Source organism: Chiloscyllium plagiosum, unplaced genomic scaffold (genome assembly GCF_037043375.1).
Source record: "Chiloscyllium plagiosum isolate Xiang-an unplaced genomic scaffold, Cpla_swu_hap1 HiC_scaffold_23, whole genome shotgun sequence".
NCBI classification, from domain to species: domain Eukaryota; kingdom Metazoa; phylum Chordata; class Chondrichthyes; order Orectolobiformes; family Hemiscylliidae; genus Chiloscyllium; species Chiloscyllium plagiosum.
Window position 1 is genome coordinate 24,173,867 of NW_028270161.1, and position 19,918 is coordinate 24,193,784.

Below are 19,918 nucleotides of genomic sequence, written 5' to 3' on the forward strand. Positions count from 1 at the left end.
TGTGCAGTGAATCGAATTGGCTGAAGACTGGTACCTCTAACGCAGGGGACCAGGGGAAAGACCAAGATGGATTATCATGTTGGCACTTCTTGCTTAAGATTGCTGTAAAAGCTTCAGCTTTACTTTTTCGTACTGATGTGCTGGGCTCTTCCATCATTGAGGATGGGGATATTTGTGGAGCCTCTTCCTCCATTGAGTTGTATAATTGTCCACCTCCATTCATGGCTAGATGTGGCAGGACTCCAAAGCTTAGATGTGATCAGTTTGTTGTGGAATTGTTTGTCTCTGTCTATCGCTTGCTGCTTCTGCTGTTTGGTATGTAAGTCGTCCTGTTTTGTAGCTTCAGCAGATTGACACCTCATTTTGAGGTTTGTCTGGTACTGCTCCCAGCATGCCCTCCTGCACTCTCCATTGAACTATCTGGTGTAAAGAGCATAAGGTTTTAACTTCCTCATCAGTTAGTTACAGCCTCTTCTGAAACTAAAGGTGAATTACACCATCTTTTATGTTCCTTTTTATGTAACTGTCCATCCACCTCAAATAGTCTTTCAACCATGTCCCATTTCAGTTCTACCACTTTATCTAACTGTTTGTGTCTCCAATTTGCCCCCAGAGCCCATGGTTTCATGAGGTTCCAAGGCCAATGTTGGCCAGACACACCTCTTATGTTGAACTTGAAGTGGTTGTGACAATCCCACCTGCCACAGCTTCCTGGCCAATCCATTTTGATTATGAGAGACCACCCTCTTATCTTGAATTGCCCACTTGCACTAACATCATTCCCTCAATGATCCATCCTAAGTGAACCCATCCCAAGACTGGGGCTTCCTACTTAGCCAGGATTTCACAGACTGCCACCTGATATGCCCCTTCTCCCTTAATATCCAAACCCACAGGACTGACAGTGGCCCACTGTGTACCCCCTACAGTCCTTCCCTAAGAATAACTTGGGAGGATTGCTCTGAATGATCTCAGTCGAGATCCTGGACTGATGTCTCCACATCACCACAACTGGTGTATCTGTAATTCCCTAACTGACCTCAATGAACCTGCAGTCCTGGCTGAGTCAATAGACTGCAAGCACACTGACCCTGAACTGTAGTCAGACTAAGCACCAGACTGATCATTACTAACCCCCTGAATTAGGTATGGCAGCATTCCTTGAATGACCAGAGACTTACTTCACTGAACTCAGGACCAATCCCTTTTGATACATGGACATGGCAAGTTGGTTAGTATCCATGCAGTGTATTTGCCATGTTAGCTGCTGATACATGGAGTAGTTGTGACTTCACAGTGCCGTACAGAAATATCTCCACCTCTGTAACTGTTTAGTGCTCTGACGGTAACAACCTTTTGCCTCTCTTTTTGTCCTACACTACAATGCAAGTGACAGAGGCTGGCAGCCTCCAAGTCAGTGCAAAGTGAGTGACTGCGAAGAGATTAAGCAAAGACCCACAAGATGCATCCTGTGTAGATGCATGAGATGCAGTTGCATCCCTCTGGTCAAAGCAACTTGGTAGAGACATGTAAATACATGATCTGGAGCACAGGGTGAAGTCTCCAGGGCTGAAGTTGTATGTAAGTTGATCTGAAAGTAGCTGGACAATTGAGTGAGGCTGGTGGCTTGGCAACGCCCAGTTGTATCAAGGAAGGTTGAAAGTGGATGGTGTCTATGGAGCAGGCAGGGAAATGATGGTGACGGTGACATTTAGTGAAGGCAGAGAGAAGCATGCAGCATGATATGGTGTCAGACTACCACTCAGACTTTCACACTGGGAATTTGGCACCATCCATGGTGTCCACTGTTTCAGGCTGTCAGTGTTAGAAAGAACAATCCAGGCCATCAGAACAGAAAAGCTGCCTTTAAAAGGTGACAACAGTCCAAGGAGAAGGGTTTGAAAGAGTCAATTAAGTTTGAAATTTAAGAGGTAAGATAGTAGCTATACTTCACTGCTTTACTCTCCCAAACAGGATATTTATGCACCTTGAAACCCCAGTAACCTATATCCCAATCTTATAACCTCCCCCTTCATGTTAGTAAACATCATTCCCATCACTTGCAGGTTCATCAATGATCAGTGAATAAAACCTGTGTGAACGTACCCAGCACCAAGTGAGGAATTCACTGGATCAGTCTCTGCTGCTCATTGTCATGATAACAAGTGACATAAATTAAAATAAACTACCTCCCTAAACTGGCATAGCCTCTCAGCCCATTCCAGCTGTAACATCACAGGAATCCGGATACAGGATGCCCACCAGGAACTGGGAAAAGAGGTCGGAGAAGGAGGAAAAGAGTGCTCTATATTCAGGAGGTGCTCCTGATGCTGAAGTCGTGCCCCCAAAAGTGGGACACAACATTTCTTCCCACTGTTAGGACTGGGAAGGGGTGGGTTATGGGGACAATCCTGAGCCATAAACTGACAACAGAGATCGTCAATGCTTAAAAAAAAGATAAGAAGTTTTCTTATTAATGGCAGTGTATTGGAAATGAAGTGGAGAATGGGATTGGACTGGGTGAATATTAATGAATATGGGGAGTGAGCAGGATAGTGGGATTCGATTGATTTGGATATTAAATGACACGGGGAGTCAGCACAGCAGGAGATAACTGAGTAAGATACGTTTGAGGAGGAAATGTGAGAATAGGATCAGATTGAGTGGGTCAGTAAAGGGTCTTTGTGAGTGAGAATAGAAAGGGATTAGTCTGTGGGAGTCGATTAAAGCATTTGAGCGGTGAGCAGGGGAGTAGGTTTGGACTGAGTGAAAAATGAATTCATGGAAAGGGAGCAGGAGAATGGGATGAGAGTAGGAATGAGCAGGAATGTGGGATCAGACTAAGAGAGAAAGCTGGGTTGGGCATTTCCATTTGCCCTGGATACAAGCAGGTGGGCGGGTTGGGGCAGTAAAATCAGGTGGGATGGTGAAGCATGCTGTGCCCATATGGGGAGTGGGCAGACAGTGAATGTGGAATGTGTAAAATAGCAAACACGTGGCAATGGTTCGGTCATTGCTCACTTTCAGAGATTCCTCAGGTACCATCTCTGTCTGTTTTCTCTCATTCACACAACAGGACATCCATTAACCCCTCAGTTCACAGCATTAACCTGTCCTCACACACAATGTCAGGCAGATCCTACCTGCAACATGACTGACCATCAATTGACTCAGCACCAATCCCATCAGCAGCATCATGTCTGCAGTGAAGTTCCTTTCCTCTCACCTGAAACACAACAAAAATGATTCAACATCAGTGTCCAGGATTCACAGTTAAGATGGGGCTCTCCTGCTCCTCTTCTTACCTCTCACTTTCCGTCTTTCCGTCTCTCCCTCTCTCTCTCTCTCCCTCTCCCTCTGTGTCTCTTCCTATCTTTCTGTCTTTTTCTCTCTCCCTCTCTCTCCCCGTTGTCTGAAGTGATGAGGTGTCAAGTCTCACTGTCAATATATATAGCAGACCGTGAAGAAGGAAGGAACCTTTGAAATCAGATCCAATTGACTCCAGAATCAATGATGTCCAAATTCCTGCTGACCAATCAGAGACTGACAGATCAGCACAGAATGGATTGGAAAACATGAGAATGTTTCTGGAGTTACACATTAAATTGTACAACGTGGCACCGGAACAGCTCAGTGAGAAAGGAAACTGTACTCATCGTTCCTGACCCCTGCAATCAGGCTGGAAGTGAATGTATTTCTAAGCTCACAAACTAATGTATGTTCTCAGTCAGAGTATTTACGAGGTCATCAGTATTAGATTGTATTGAGCACCCTCAACCTAAGTGAATAATATTCACATAGATATGTGAAGTATTTTACCATTTGATCTCGTGAACAAGATTGTCATACCAGATCTGAACTCCATCCGTACCCCATTACTCTCCCTGTTGGGAGGTTTCCTTCATCCAATAGCAGCAGTGAGTTTGAATCAGTTTATAAAGAACAGGGTCCATTCACAATCACTGGCAGCTTTCAGAAAGGAACACGATCGACGTTTGTTCAGGAGTGAAATTGACAGAAAATATTTGAATCAGACAAGTTTGTGACTTTAAGAACATTCCCAATTAATGAAGGCCCTGTCTGTCAGTGGAGCTGAAGTGGAATCACCAACTGAGAGAGACTGCAGTAGCTGTGGAAGCAGCAACAAATAGAAGCACAGTACTCCACAGGCAAAATTTATTCAGAAGCTGTTAAGAAATACTAAAGCAAGACTTTGGACTGGGTCAAAGAGAAATTCCAGCCACATTTCAAAAAATAAAAGCCTTAGCAAAGGTGAAGCAGCTGAAGACTCCCAGATTTACATTAGAGGCCGTTTAGGGCAAGGGGCATAATTTTATGAAAAATATTGCAAAGACCAGGAAAAAGAGGGACAGGAAGTTTGCTCACTTCTCCCAGTGACCACGTAGATTGACCTTATAGAATTGGGGAGGTTTCAGAATTTATTTAAGGTGAAAGTAAGCCAATTTAAGAAACCAAGTGAAAGAGTTGAGCAGAAGAAGAGTCATGAATAATTGAGAGTTTGGTATTGAATTTGCAACATCAATGGGCAGAGTTGTAAATGCTGCAGCCAGAAAACTTCATCTAAAATCTCTGTGTAGAAATAAGTTCTTATTGTTTTAGATTGAGGAAGATTAGAAAACGTCTACTTCACCCTGGAAGAAGTGGGAACACTCCACCTTCATTGCTGAAGGCAGATAAACATGGTAGCTATAGTTTTAGTCATTGAAATGTGTGGGAATAAAAGTCAGTAACAAAGGGATACAACATCACAAAGAAACAGATTTAAGAAGCTTCAAAATGATAAAAACCCAACAGAACAGTGTGCTGTTCAATTTAATACATTAAAATGAATTAAATTCAATGTAATAGAAATACAGATTTAAAAAGATTGGCAATAAAGGAAGAACTGCGACATTGCTGTACTACAAAGTCTAACAACTCGATAGGAATTCAATTTAAAGCAGCTTTGGTAAATGCAAGAATACAAGATTTAAAATAGCATCTACAACGAGACAACTGTGAAATAGGAAAGAGTCTTGGGTATAATCATGCCCAGGCAAGACAAAGAATGCTATATCTGCAGAACTTTAAGTCACTTTCACAGAATGTGCAGAAACAGAATACTGTTCAAGAGAAGAAATCAGTCAAAGATATTCTCATGTAAACATATCAATGCTGTGAACATCCTGCTTGTAACAACAATATCCCAGACATTTATAAGGGAAATTGATGATTGAAATGGTTGGAATTTCAGAGATTTGGTTTAAGTCAAAGAGTGTTTAATTTAGACAGTGTGTCACCTTCCTTCAGATTAAATTCCATGGCATAAGGAATAAAAGGTTGCAGCCTATAAACATGAGATTGCATAGAGTAGGTGAAATGTCCATCAACAAAGACGCAATGCCATTATGTTTTTACACGTCCTGGAAGATTTCACATTCTTGAGTGATTCTTGATCAGAAACAATGAGCAAATTAACAAAATGGTTTTTGATTTCCTGAAATGACTATTGGATCAGGCTTTGGGTTTTGCTGCAGAGAGCAGAAATGGCTCCTGAGGTGATGACTCTGTGTCCTGTTCACAACCCCATGCTGTTCAGCTCCATAACAACTAATCATAGCTTAGAGCAGGCAGAAATATTTCTTATTAATGACTGGTTATTAATCCACAGACCGATCAACTACTTGTTGCCAGCCAAAGCTCCATTTGTGAGCACCCCTTGGCTTCAGCTTGTCTGCACCTTTTCTTACAATTCCTTGGACCATCAGCTGTGTAAACAGTGCTCACAGTGAGTGTCAGACTAATTGTTTTCTTAAAACATGCAGCATTCTTTCAGCCATCCTTTGTTTTAAAACGATTCTTTTCACACTTTAGTTCATAATTAAAAATACTGAAAAATAAAAAGACAGGCTTTACATGAATCCTTGAGTGTTACATTACCCTTGTTTCATTTAAATCTTATGGGAGCTAACAAATTATGAGAATAGAACAGATGGCCAGGATGCTGTCTCTTCATCTTCCTTCCCTCTCCTATCTTCTTTCTCCTGTTTGCATAGGCAATTATGGATAAGCAAGTTTTTATTAGCTCTTCCCAAACCACAACAATAGCTGAACCTTTGAAACCTGATTGGTCCAGGATTGTATAATTAGATTGTTAATTGGTAGGTAATGCACGCACAGTGCATGAACAGTTCACCTTCAATCTTCGATTGACCAGATAGTTTATGATCAATTTCTAATTGGTTCCCTTAAAAGTAACAGTTATATCCTGACATCATTTCCATTATCTGTGGATACATTCATTCATATATCAGCTGTGTAAAATAAAAACACAATGAGTGTTTCAGATCCAAAAATATGGAGGAGGCAGGTTCAAGTGAAGAAAACTAGAGGGCATTCAAGCCAAAAGATGTTACAGAATGTTATGATAGGAACAGGTATAATATGCATGCCAATTTATCATAAGAACAATCTTCAGATTATAAAACTGTTAAAAGAGCAATACTTAATATTTATGGGATGACGCTGAAGCTTATCAATTAAAATGTGAGACAATAAGAAAGAAACCAAATTGGAAATTTGTAGAATTTGAAAAAGAAAAGGAAATGTTATGGGGACAGTATGCTGGGCCGTTGAAGTTAGAGAAAAAGAATGAAAATGTGAGAGCAATTAGAATTGCACAAGTTTTCCAAACTAGTGTTCAAATAAATTTTAACATATTTAGATGAGCATTAAGTACCAACGATCTGAAAAGCAGCATTTCTGACAGGTACTTATAATATCTCACACAATGCGTTACAGGTGGGTAGGCGGCAATGTGGAAATCCAACAAGGAAAAGAAAGTTCAAATCATAGAAACTATGCAGCTGGAAACAATATTTGTTTTATGGAGCAAAAGAAAGTACACAAAATAATTCAGGACACTGATGTGTATTGCATTGTGAATATTCCAGTCAGGAGAAAAATAACTTAGTGAGTGCGTCCTGTTAATTTCACAAAGAGATATTAATGACAAGAAGGATCATCAGGGGAAAAGTATATTTAAAGGGGTGAAAGAAATAGGAAGTGCAATAAAAATATCAAAATTATTGGAGATTGAAACAGAAATTGAAAGTTCAAAAGCTGACTGCCCAGTAACTAAATGGGCAATACAGAGGTGAAGAAAGATCGTGCTGTTTTCCAGAAGAGTGACTAACAAAGGAACTTACAGACAAGCCAAAAGAAATGTTTTTGGCTACACATAATGTTGAAGTCGAGGATTTCTTCACGGGTTGAATTTTTCTCAAAATTGGGCAAAGTTTCTCATATGAGTTTTGGGGTCGGCTTCACTCTGTGAATCTTAGTGATTTTTCTGATCCAGTCTCACCTCATTAAATGTGCACCATGCTCTATCTTGGGCTGGGCTCAGCAGTGGAGGAGTAGTACTCACTGATGCTGGGACCTTACAGCACTCAGACCAGAGGTTCATGTTGGTCATTGCTCCAAAGTCCCACCAAGGTTCATGGTCTCCCACTCCCATCAATGAATCCAGCATCCTCCTCCAATGGTTCTCATCCACTCCAATCTCCTAAAGTTACTAACCCTTGTTATCCTCTGTGCTGCCTTCTCACTCACTCAGGGTAACTGAACACCTTTCCTCACAATCTGCACCAGCACTAACAGCCACTTCCATTTAACTCAATTCCTCCTTTTGTCTCATTCCAGATGAAAACACCCTGCAATAGGGAGGGGAAAGCCCAACATTCTTCTCTTCATAAGGGGGCAATCCCTACCTCAGTGGGAGAGGACTATGACCACTCATGTGGTAATGCCCCTAGCCTAACCACCACATCCTGAGCCAGTTATGATGATTGTGCAAATATTATCCAGCACTGCCTCCCATTGAAACTGGAGTAGTGACAGTCATAAACATTTCCCCCTTCCCTGCAATACCCGGTGTCTTTTGCAGGCTCTATAGTCTCTCCCTCTACACCTTGAGACGTCCCCCTGCAGAATTATTATCCCTTCTATATCCTAGCAGGGTGCCTTCAAATCCCACAATTGACTTCCTCAATGTTCCCTCCTCAAAGTAATCTCTGATAACTGTCTTTGACTTTCAGTGTACAAACTCCCTGAATTGATCATGTTTTTCAGTGCAACAATTTCCAACTTTTCAACAATTCCATTTTGAACAGGTTTCCAACATTTTCTTGAATAATTACATGACACACCATGCCGTGCGCTCTTGACACTCATGTGATCAGCCAAAATGCCTGTGGCACGGTGGCTCAGTGGTTAGCATTGCTGCCTCACAGCGCCAGGGACCCAGGTTCAATTCCAGCCTTGGGCGACTGTCTGTGTAGAGTTTGCACATTCTCCCTGTGTCTGCGTGGGTTTCCTGCGGGTGCTCCGGTTTCCTCTCACAGTCAAAAGATGTGCATGTCAGATGAATTGGCCATGCTAAATTGCCCATAGTGTTAGGTGCATTAGTCAGAGGGAAATGGGTCTGGGTGGGTTACTCTTCGGAGGGTCAATGTGGACTTGTTGGGCCGAAGGGCCTGTTTCCACACTGTAGGGAACCTAATCTAATTCTTTGTTTAATTCTCCTGGTCTGGTGCTGAAGCCTCGGCTGGTGGCCCAACTGTCAAATCCAATTCTCTTTCAAAGAAATAGACAAGGATACAAACAGCACCAAGAGAAAGCTATCAACGTATGACTCTCATCTAAACTTTTCTTCCACTAAAATACATATTAATACCAAAGTGCCATTCTACTGAATTACACCAGGACACATTGTTCCAATTCTTATTTGCTGCTGTGTTTTTTCATGATTTAGCTTCTTGCCTTAATCACTTCTCATTTAATGTTACATACCCTATTTATTACCATTTCATCTTATTCACGAGTCCTGAAGAATGTTGCTGTCCAATAAAATATTCTCAATAAATTTAAAGCAGAAATCAAACAGTTCTGTTTAATTCTAGCCAACAACATGTTTTATTTGCTTATCCTTCATCTTAGATGACATTATTTTTTCTCCTGAAAAGTAACTCAATAAATCATGCCTTTTCTTTCCTTTACATGTCAACATTTTCTTAAATTCAACTAAGTGTTATCAGCTGGCATGATCCCGTTGATATTTCTTCATTTTTCTTCAAAAAGAACTGTCATAATTTCTTATTTGCAGTAAAAACATTGCAACTGTGTTTATATATGTTATTATTTTCCCTTTGAATCTCATAAATCTTTAAATGATTTAAAATATTCATTCATGCGAATATTATTGCAATTCATTTTTGACTCTAGAATTAGACATTTTGAATTGCACTGAGTATTGATCTCAATATTTAGTGTTTAACTATAACTGTAAAGTCTCTTAATTGCTGGTTAAAGGTTATAGTTTATAATAACTGATGAGGGAAAAGAAATCTAGATTTCTTCAGGCTTCAGGGATTTAATGAAGAGAAAAACACTATCTGCATGCCATTTGCCCTTGCTGCAATCCAAAGGGTTCTGCCAGCATCATGCACATCCACAAACTATTCAGCTGCCCAAGAGCCAATCAGATACTTGTTGTCAGGCTGATGGACTTTAGCATCCACACCAGGACACAACTCCAGAAACCAATCGGCAACCAATCGGCAACTGAATATCGCTTAATACACACACTATTAATCCAGAGAGCCAGAGAATGTTCTGGAGACTGGGCTTGAATACTGCCATGGCAGATGGTGGAATTTGTACTCAATAAACATCTGGGAATAAGAGCCAAATGATGATCATGAATCTATCACTGATTGGCAGGGGACAAGCCCATCTGGTTCACTAATATCCTTTGAGGAAGAAAGTCTGCCAACATTACCTGATCTGACCTACATGTGACTCTAAATCCATACCAATGTGGTTAACTTCTAGCTGCCCTCTGGGCATTAAGGGATGGGCAATAAATGCTGGCCTAGCGAGTGATGCCCACATCCTGTGAATAAATTTTTTCAAAGAAGCTCAACAGACTTGAAAAAAAGGACATGATTTTATTTTTTTATTTTTTATTTTTTATTTAACCCCCCCCCCCACTACCACCTAAAGGGACATGATTTTTTTTTTTTTTTTTTTCTTTGTTTTTCTTTTTTCTCCCCCCCTTTAACCCCCACACTACCACCTAAGTGCGGTAGTGCTTATTATATCCCCAGCACCCATGGTGTGTGTGTGCAGGGGTGAGACACAGTGAAAGACACAAAGTGCACCAATCTTTATTCAATTTCCACCACCAGGAAGATAGGACAACACCCGGGTGGCCAGTGACAAGCACTGCCCTTCACATCAAGGGACAGTGCTGTGTGATCAAAACAGTGAAGGGGAGGGTAGGGACTAAATCAAAATAGAGTTGGAGGGAGAAATGATGCACTCCACTCCCTGCGGCGCCCACCTCTCCCTGAACAACTCCAGGGTGTTGGTGGACACCGCGTGCTCCTTCTCCAAGGACACCCGGGCTCTAACATAACCGCGGAAGAGGGGCAGGCAGTCGGCCCTAACGACCCCCTCCACGGCCCGCTGCCTGGACCTGTTGATGGCCAGCTTGGCCAGGCCCAGGAGCAGACCCACGAGGAGGTCTTCAGACCTGCCCTCCTTCCTCCGTACCGGGTGCCCAAAGATCAGGAGCGTGGGACTGAAGTGCAGCCAAAAACAGAGGAGAAGGTTTTTAAGGAAATCAAAAAGGGAGTGCAAACGCCCACACCCAATATATACATGGTCCACGGACTCCACAGCACCACAGAACAAGCAGTTGGGCTGGGAGTCCGTGAACCACCGCAATCTGCGGTTGCAGGGGACTGCTGCGTGCAACACCCTCCACCCCAGATCCCCGAGAGAAAGGGGGAGGACTCCCGCGTAGAGAGCCCTCCACTGGGGATCCCCACCGCCCGGTGGCAAATGGGCACGCCAAGGCGTGTCCGGACGGTGGATGAGGGAGAAGAGGTGGATGGTGTGCAGCAGCAGTCGATACAGGGCTCTTCTTTTTATTTCTTTAAACAAAACAAAGTTAAAATTTCGGAGGCGGCTCAGGTTGTGGGGCACAGGCTCCCGCGGGAAGTACGGGACCTTGGGAGGGACATGATTTTATTTTATTTTTTTTTTTTTTTTTTCTTTTTTCAGCACCCATGGTGTGTGTGTGTGCAGGTGTGAGACACAGTGAAAGACACAAAGTGCACCAATCTTTTATTCAATTTCCACCACCAGGAAGATAGGAAAACACCCGGGTGGCCAGTGACAAACACTGCCCTTCACAGCAAGGGACAGTGCTGTGTGATCAAAAACAGTGAAGGGGAGGGTAGGGACTAAATCAAAATAGAGTTGGAGGGAGAAATGATGCACTCCACTCCCTGCGGCGCCCACCTCTCCCTGAACAACTCCAGGGTGTTGGTGGACACCGCGTGCTCCTTCTCCAAGGACACCCGGGCTCTGACGTAACCGCGGAAGAGGGGCAGGCAGTCGGCCCTAACGACCCCCTCCACGGCCCGCTGCCTGGACCTGTTGATGGCCAGTTTGGCCAGGCCCAGGAGCAGAACCACGAGGAGATCTTCAGACCTGCCCTCCTTCCTCCGTACCGGGTGCCCAAAGATCAGGAGCGTGGGACTGAAGTGCAGCCAGAAACAGAGGAGAAGGTTTTTCAGAAAATCAAAAAGGGAGTGCAAACGCCCACACCCAATATACACATGGTCCACGGACTCCACAGCGCCACAGAACAAGCAGTTGGGCTGGGAGTCAGTGAACCACCGTAATCTGCGGTTGCAGGGGACTGCTGCGTGCAGCACCCTCCACCCCAGATCCCCGAGAGAAAGGGGGAGGACTCCCGCGTTGAGAGCCCTCCACTGGGGATCCCCACCGCCCGGTGGCAAATGGGCACGCCAAGGCGTGTCCGGACGGTGGATGAGGGAGAAGAGGTGGATGGTGTGCAGCAGCAGTCGATACAGGGCTCTTCTTTTTATTTCTTTAAACAAAACAAAGTTAAAATTTCGGAGGCGGCTCAGGTTGTGGGGCACAGGCTCCCGCGGGAAGTACGGGACCTTGGGAGGGACATGATTTTTTTTTTTTTTTTTTTTTTTTTTTTTTTTTTTTTTTCTTTTCTCCCCTTTAACCCCCACACTACCACCTAACTGCGGTAGTGCTTATTTTTTCCCCAGCACCCATGGTGTGTGTGTGCAGGTGTAAGACACTGTGAAAGACACAAAGTGCACGAATCTTTATTCAGTTTCCACCACCAGGAAGACAGGAAAACACCCGGGTGGCCAGTGACAAACACTGCCCTTCACATCAAAGGACAGTGCTGTGTGATCAAAACAGTGAAGGGGAGGGTAGGGACTAAATCAAAATAGAATTGGAGGGAGAAATGATGCACTCCACTCCCTGCGGCGCCCACCTCTCCCTGAACAACTCCAGGGTGTTGGTCGACGCCGCGTGCTCCTTCTCCAAGGACACCCGGGCTCTAACGTAACCGCGGAAGAGGGGCAGGCAGTCGGCCCTAACGACCCCCTCCACGGCCCGCTGCCTGGACCTGTTGATGGCCAGTTTGGCCAGGCCCAGGAGCAGACCCACGAGGAGGTCTTCAGACCTGCCCTCCTTCCTCCGTACCGGGTGCCCAAAGATCAGGAGCGTGGGACTGAAGTGCAGCCAAAAACAGAGGAGAAGGTTTTTCAGAAAATCAAAAAGGGAGTGCAAACGCCCACACCCAATATACACATGGTCCACGGACTCCACAGCGCCACAGAACAAGCAGTTGGGCTGGGAGTCAGTGAACCACCGTAATCTGCGGTTGCAGGGGACTGCTGCGTGCAGCACCCTCCACCCCAGATCCCCGAGAGAAAGGGGGAGGACTCCCGCGTTGAGAGCCCTCCACTGGGGATCCCCACCGCCCGGTGGCAAATGGGCACGCCAAGGCGTGTCCGGACGGTGGATGAGGGAGAAGAGGTGGATGGTGTGCAGCAGCAGTCGATACAGGGCTCTTCTTTTTATTTCTTTAAACAAAACAAAGTTAAAATTTCGGAGGCGGCTCAGGTTGTGGGGCACAGGCTCCCGCGGGAAGTACGGGACCTTGGGAGGGACATGATTTTATTCAGCATGAGAAGAGGATGTTGATTGGTTGGACTATCATTAGCCTGTGGGTTGCAGTGAGAATAGTTAACAGTCAACCTTAATGCTCAATCTAGGTAGGCAGATTCTGATTGGTCAGGCATTGCTGCAAAGATTAAACATTTCAATCACCCTTTTTTAATGAAATGGGTCTGTTGCATTTGAAAATTCCTTCTGATAGGGCTTAAAAGTTCAGTGCATGAAGAAAATGTAGGGAGGTTAAAAAAAAGTCCTATTACCTCACAACAGAGTTCCAAAGCAGACAGATGGAGAGTGTAATTCAGAAGGTTAATGAGTTGATTCTGTGTGTTGGGGTACAAGGGAATTGAGGCAAAGCAGTTGGACATAGGATAGGGATGTTTGGTTGAGCTTGAGGTAATTATGAGTTTAGGTAAAAGTGAGGACTGCAGATGCTGGAAACCAGAGTTTAGATCAGAGTGCTGCTGGAAAAGCACAGCAGGTCAAGCAGCATCCGAGGAGTAGGAAAATCAACATTTCGGGCAAAAGTCCTTCATCAGTAATAGAGGTAGGAAGCCTCCAGGGTGGAGAGATAAATAAGGGATGGGGATGGGGAGAAGGTAGCCAAGAGTACAATAGGTGAATGGGGGTGGGGGTGAGGGTGAAGGTGATAGGTCAGAGGGGAGGGTGGAGCGGATAGATGGGAAGGGTAGGTAGGACAGGTCATGGCAGGTAGGACAGGTCATGGGGACAGTGATGAGTTGGAAGGCTGGAAATGGAGTACGGTGGGGGGAGGGGAAATGAGGAAACTGGTGAAGTCCATATTGATGCTGTGAGTTGAAAGTTTGTTTGCAATTTGCTTTAGCTGATCTGGATTATTAAATGTTTTATTCTTTGTTAAAGTACATTGAGAGGCTCTAGTAACTATACTCAGTTTCTGAATTCCCTGGTTTTCTTTAAAAAAAAAGGATCTAACAAACCAGGTTTCATTCTGGGTTCTGAGTTATCCAGTATTCATATCATCTGGGTCATATCAGTCACTAATGACCAGATGCAGTTGGGATAACTGAAACCCAGCAAGATGAAGGTATAAAGAAGGAACGTATGCCGAATCAATTCTACTCACAGATAATATGGCAGCAGCAAAAAGGGATGGTGACTAACATTAAGGTAGGAACAGATTCTAAATGCATAGAGGGAAGGGACACGAAAGCTCAATGATATCACAGATCATCTGAAAGTGGCGAAAGAAAGATATTAGCAAATCAATGAATTTAATAAATGAAAACTCATTGTTGAATCTTTCTATAACTGAATGAAGAGGCAGAGAAGTATGTAAAAGGAACTTTTATCATGTGGTTTGTGCTGAATAGAAATCAAATTTTACCATCTGCCCCAATGAGATACAAATGTCAAAATATGTTGTCATATTTTGCTGCTCTCATGACACGTCAACTATCCCACCATGTCGCCCCAGCTGGTAATCAGTGTTAGCATTGATGTTTTTTGTCAATTCTGAAAACAATGAGTTTGAATTCCAGACTGGTTGTGAAGAAGGTAAAGTTAAGAGACCACACCATTTGTATTTTTTTTTGCATCATGGGCTGAAAATGTAAACCTGGACAGTGTGTTTGAAAAGGAACAAATGGACAAGGAGTTGTTTGCAGTTTGTTAAAACAAGTGAAGTTATCTGATGCACATGGAACAAATGTAAGCTTCTGAGGACATTGAGACCAGACAAGATGGTGCTATTCATTGGGGGAGTTGAAGAGAGCTCAGCATAGCAACAAACCTCTAATAGGTCAGGTTGCAATTTAACTAGGAGAAAGTGAGGACTGCAGATACTGGAGATCAGAGCTTAAAAATGTGTTGCTGGAAAAGCGCAGCAGATCAGGCAGCATCAGAGGAGAAGGAGAATCGACGTTTTGGGCATAAGCCCTTCAGGTCTTTTCCTGAAGAAGAGCTTATGCCCGAAACGTCGATTCTCCTTCTCCTTTGCTGCCTGACCTGCTGCGCTTTTCCAGCAACACATTTTTAAGCAGGTTGCAATTTAATACAGACTCCATGAGGGGAGTAAAACAAAGTAGTGAGAAGACCTTCAGAAGTTTGCATCTATCGCTCTTCTGCTTCCCCCCGCCCCCCACCTGAGCCCTCACTCTTCTCTTTAAAGTTGCTCTTCAGAACTTTCTGTCAAAAGGGCAGAGAGAAACACTGAATAAAAGGTTCTAAAGCCTAATGGCAAAAATAAAGGCCTTGTGTCCAACCAAGCAAGCAGTTTACTCCAGAACTACATCATTGTGTAGGTAACATCAAAACACCATTGAAGAAAGGAAAACATTGTGGAAGCAATCCATCCAGTTTTGGGATTTTGGAGTGACTACAAGATATAGGAACAGAATTAGGCTGTTCAGCTCAGAGTTTGCTCTGGCATTCGATCTTCGCTGTAATGTTTCTCAACTCATTCTCCTGTCTTCTCTCTATTACAGCTGAAAATGTATTGGTGGAAAAGCTCAGCAGGTCAGGCAGCATCCAAGGAGCAGGAGAATCAACGGTTCAGGCATGAGCCCTTACATTTGAGTCCCTTACTAATCAAGACTCTGTCTGTTTCTGTCTTGAACACACTCAATGACTGGGCTCCACAGCCTTCTGATGATACAGAACTGTGTTCCTCTAACTCTTTTCTTCCTTCCAATCATGATTGTTGTATTTTATCTGCTTTTTTCATTTTGTGTGTGTGTGTCTGGGGGGTGGGGAGGGGAGAGTTTTAAAAGTTTAAGACAGAAATAAGTGAGATATCTTGTTACTTTGCTGTTCTTGTTGAAGTGAAGTGTCATAATAAATGAAGTTATTTTATTGCACTGAAGGAAACTGGTGTGCTTTGCTTTTATTTTTGGGAACAGACAATCAGAGAAAATTGGGATTTTTTTAGTTTTCTGTAATTTTTACCTTTGTTCCAATTCCAGGAATAATGGACCTTAATTTCCAATGCATTTCCCCAGGAGGTCATGACACTTAAATCTTAGAATGTAAAAGCATATTATGTGATATCCATTAAGACTAAATACTGTATACATGGTAGCCATAGATATTCCAATCTCTGATCTTATCGTTACATGAAATAAGGGTGAATCATCTGTCTCCTTTGTGTGTTTACATCCATATGCTGTTAAGACCGTGTCATTCTGGAGTGGAGTGCACTGTAGCCTTGTGCTATTGTAGTTGGTTCTAACAACATCCTGTGAAGAACTGCTCTATTGTAAATATGATAAAAGGGCCTTTACATAGAAGTTTTTTTTTGTGAATACAGTAAAAAGCTAGGCTCACTATTACTATTTTTGTTTTGTTTTAAATTGTACTAATAATTAATCACAGTCAATTCAAACTGACAGAAATGCATAAAGGACAATTAAGTGCTTATTGTAATACGTTAAAAGTTTACACGGACGCTGTGACAGTTTAAAAGGCCGTTCCATACTTTGCAGTAACTAGTTTACATGCTGATACACACTTAACTGTAATCAGATGAGAGACTGTTACATGATTGGTGTAAACAGGTTACTGACAGATATACACCGCTCTAACCAGGTTACAGACGGATAGACACTTAATGTAACCAGGTTACAGATGGATACACACGATCACCGTAACCAGGTTACAGGCTGTTGCACACTCACTGTAACCAGGTTACAGATGGATACACGCTCAATGTAACCAGATTATAGATGCGTACACACTCACTCAAACCATGCTTGGTGTAGCCAGGCTACAGGAAGATACACATTTGGTATAACCAGGTTACAGGTAATAATATGCTTACTGTAACCAGTTTACAGGTGGATACACACTCGGTTTAACCAGTTTGCGGACGCAATTTCCATTTGCTGGCATTATAACTAGACTTTGCAAAGACCAGTAGAGCCAATGTGAAGTTTTTAGGGGTTTTTAGGGGTTAGTAGCTGGAGCACATGTTACATTGTGTCTTATTGAGAACTCTTGGTGCTGTCACTGCTGCCTTTTACTATCTTAAAGGTATATTACACCCACGTCGTCATAACACAACATTGGTTAACTTTTCCAAACATGTTAGTAATCATTATCGGTGACACATATGGATATTGTGATAATGTTATGCAGCCATCTCAATAAAGACAAACTGGAAACGTGGTTTCCTTTTTGGAGTTTTATATTGGTCTACTCAAAAACTTAATACAATTGACAGAATGTTAAGTGAAATTCTCACAGTCATCCCTGAGCATTGTTTGCCTGATGAACGCGGGAGCAAACTGTGAAAGTCCTCCCTGCCCTGGACCTAACACATCAAGCAGGAAGAGAAAGATACGGATGTGTCTGTACAGATCAAGCAATGAGGAAAGAGTTCTTCCAAAAGTTTCAATTGATCTTGGGAGATAAATAAGATCCCCCATTCAAAGGTTTCGTTATCTCCCTGTCAGTCAATGTCACTCCTGAACAAACTTCGATCATGTTCCTTTTTGAAAGCTGCCAGGTGAATGGACCTTGTTCTTTATAAACGGATTCAATCTCACTGCTGCTATTGCATGAAGGAAATCTCCCAACAGGGAGAGAAATGAGGGACAGATGGAGTTCAGATCTGGTATAACAATCTTGTTCATCAGATCAAATGGTAAAATATTTCACACATCTATGTGAATATTATTCACTTACTTTGGGGTGTTTAATGCAATTTAATAATAACTACATTGGAAATATTCTGATTGATGACATTCATTATTTCCCGATCTTAGCAATGAATTCACTTCCATCTGATTACAGAGGTCAGGAACCATGAGTACAGTTTCCTTTCTCACTGAACTGTTCCGGTGCTACGTTGTACAATTTAATGTGTAACTCCAGGAACATTCTCATTGTTTCCAATCCTTTCTATGCTGAGCTGTCAGTCTTTGATTGGTCAGCGGGAATTTGGACATTATTGATTTTCGAGTTAATTGGATCTGATTTCAAAGGCTCCTTTCTTCTACATGATCTGCTTTATATATTGACAGTAAGAATTGACACCTCATCACTTCAGACAACGGGGAGAGAGAGAGAGATGGAGAGGGAGAGGGAAGAAGAGGAGCAGGAGAGCCCCATCTTAATTGTGAAACCTGGACACTGAGGTTGAATCATGTTTGTTGTGTTTCAGGTGAGAGGAAAGGAACTTCACTGCAGACATGATGCTGCTGATGGGATTGGTGCTGAGTACATTGATGGTCAGTCATGTTGCAGGTAGGGTCAACCTAACATTGTGTGTGAGGACAGGTTAATGCTGTGAACTGAGGGGTTAATGGATGTCCTGTTGTGTGAATGAGAGAAAACAGACAGAGAAGGTACCTGGGGAATCTCTGAAAGTGAGCAATAACCGAACCAATGACACGTGTTTGATATTCTACACATTCCACATTCACTGTCTGCCCACTCCCCATATGGGCACAGCATGCTTCACCATCCCACCTGATTTTAATTCCCCGTCCCCCTCCCCCAGGGCACATGGCAATGCCCAGCCCAGCTTTTTCTCTTAGTCTGATCCCACATTCCTGCTCATTCCCACCCTCATCCCACTCTCCTGCTCCCTCTCCATGAATTCATTTTCCATTCACTTCAAACCTACTCTCCTGCTCACTGCTCAAATTCTTTAATAGATTCCCACAGACTAATCCCTTTCTATTCTCACCCACAGAGACCCATTACTGACCTACTCAATCTGATCCTATTCTCACATTTCTTCCTCAAACGTATCTCACTCAATTATATCCCCTGCTGTGCTGACTTCCCATGTCATTTAATATCCAAATCAATCGAATCCCACTATCCTGCTCATTCCCCATAGTCATTAATATTCACCCAGTCCAATCCTATTCTCCCCCTCATTTCCAATACACTGCCATTTGTAAGATACTCTCTTCTTCCCATTTTGAAGAATTGAAGATCTAAGTGCTCAGTTTATGTTAGAAAATTCCATACCCTGACCATCCACTGGTGTGAAGCAGTCTCTGAAACTCTACAGACAATTCTCTGGACAAAGTTGTAAGGAGTGTACACACCCCATCCCCCAGCACTGGTCCTGACCCAGAGTACGGGGGATAAATGTGAGGTTTTGCATAAACTCCGAGTCAAAGGGCACTGATATCATTATGGGCTCCTACAGAGTCTGGGACAGGTACCCAGTGCCATTTAAAATGCCCCAGTTCCGACCCCTCCACAGACATTCCTTTGTGACCTTGACCATTTACCCCACCCCTCTCTCCTCAATCCTGTAGTGTCCAGGCTGCCTCTCCGACCTGTATTCCCAGTTCCTGGTGAGCGTTCTGTGTCCAGATTCCTGTGATGTCACAACTGGAACATGCTGGGAGGCTGTTTCAGTTTGGGGAGGTTAATTTGTGTCACTCGTTGTCATGGCAATGAGCAGCAGAGACTGATCCAGTGAATTCCTCACTTGGTGCTGGGTACGTTGTCTCAGATGTTATTGACTGATCATTGATGAAGCTGCAAGTGATGGGAATGGTGTTTAGGAGCACAAGGTGGCCATTCAGGCCCTTGAGTGCCATTCAGGCTCCACTGTTTAATAAGGTCATGGCTGACCTTTATTATAACTTTAATCAGCATTCCCAGCAATCCAGCTTTCCTTTCATCCCAATTCTTTCCATACTTACATGAATAGGAGCGGGTTGGAGGGATATGGCCAAGCACAGGCAGGTGGGATGAGTTTAGTTTGGGAACATGGTTGGCATGGTCTGGTTGAACCGAAGGGTCTGTTTCCATGTTGTATGACTCTCTATGACTCTGAGCTTCTGGATATTTATGTACGGTGCATTTACCATTTCCCCATTTTCCACAGCAT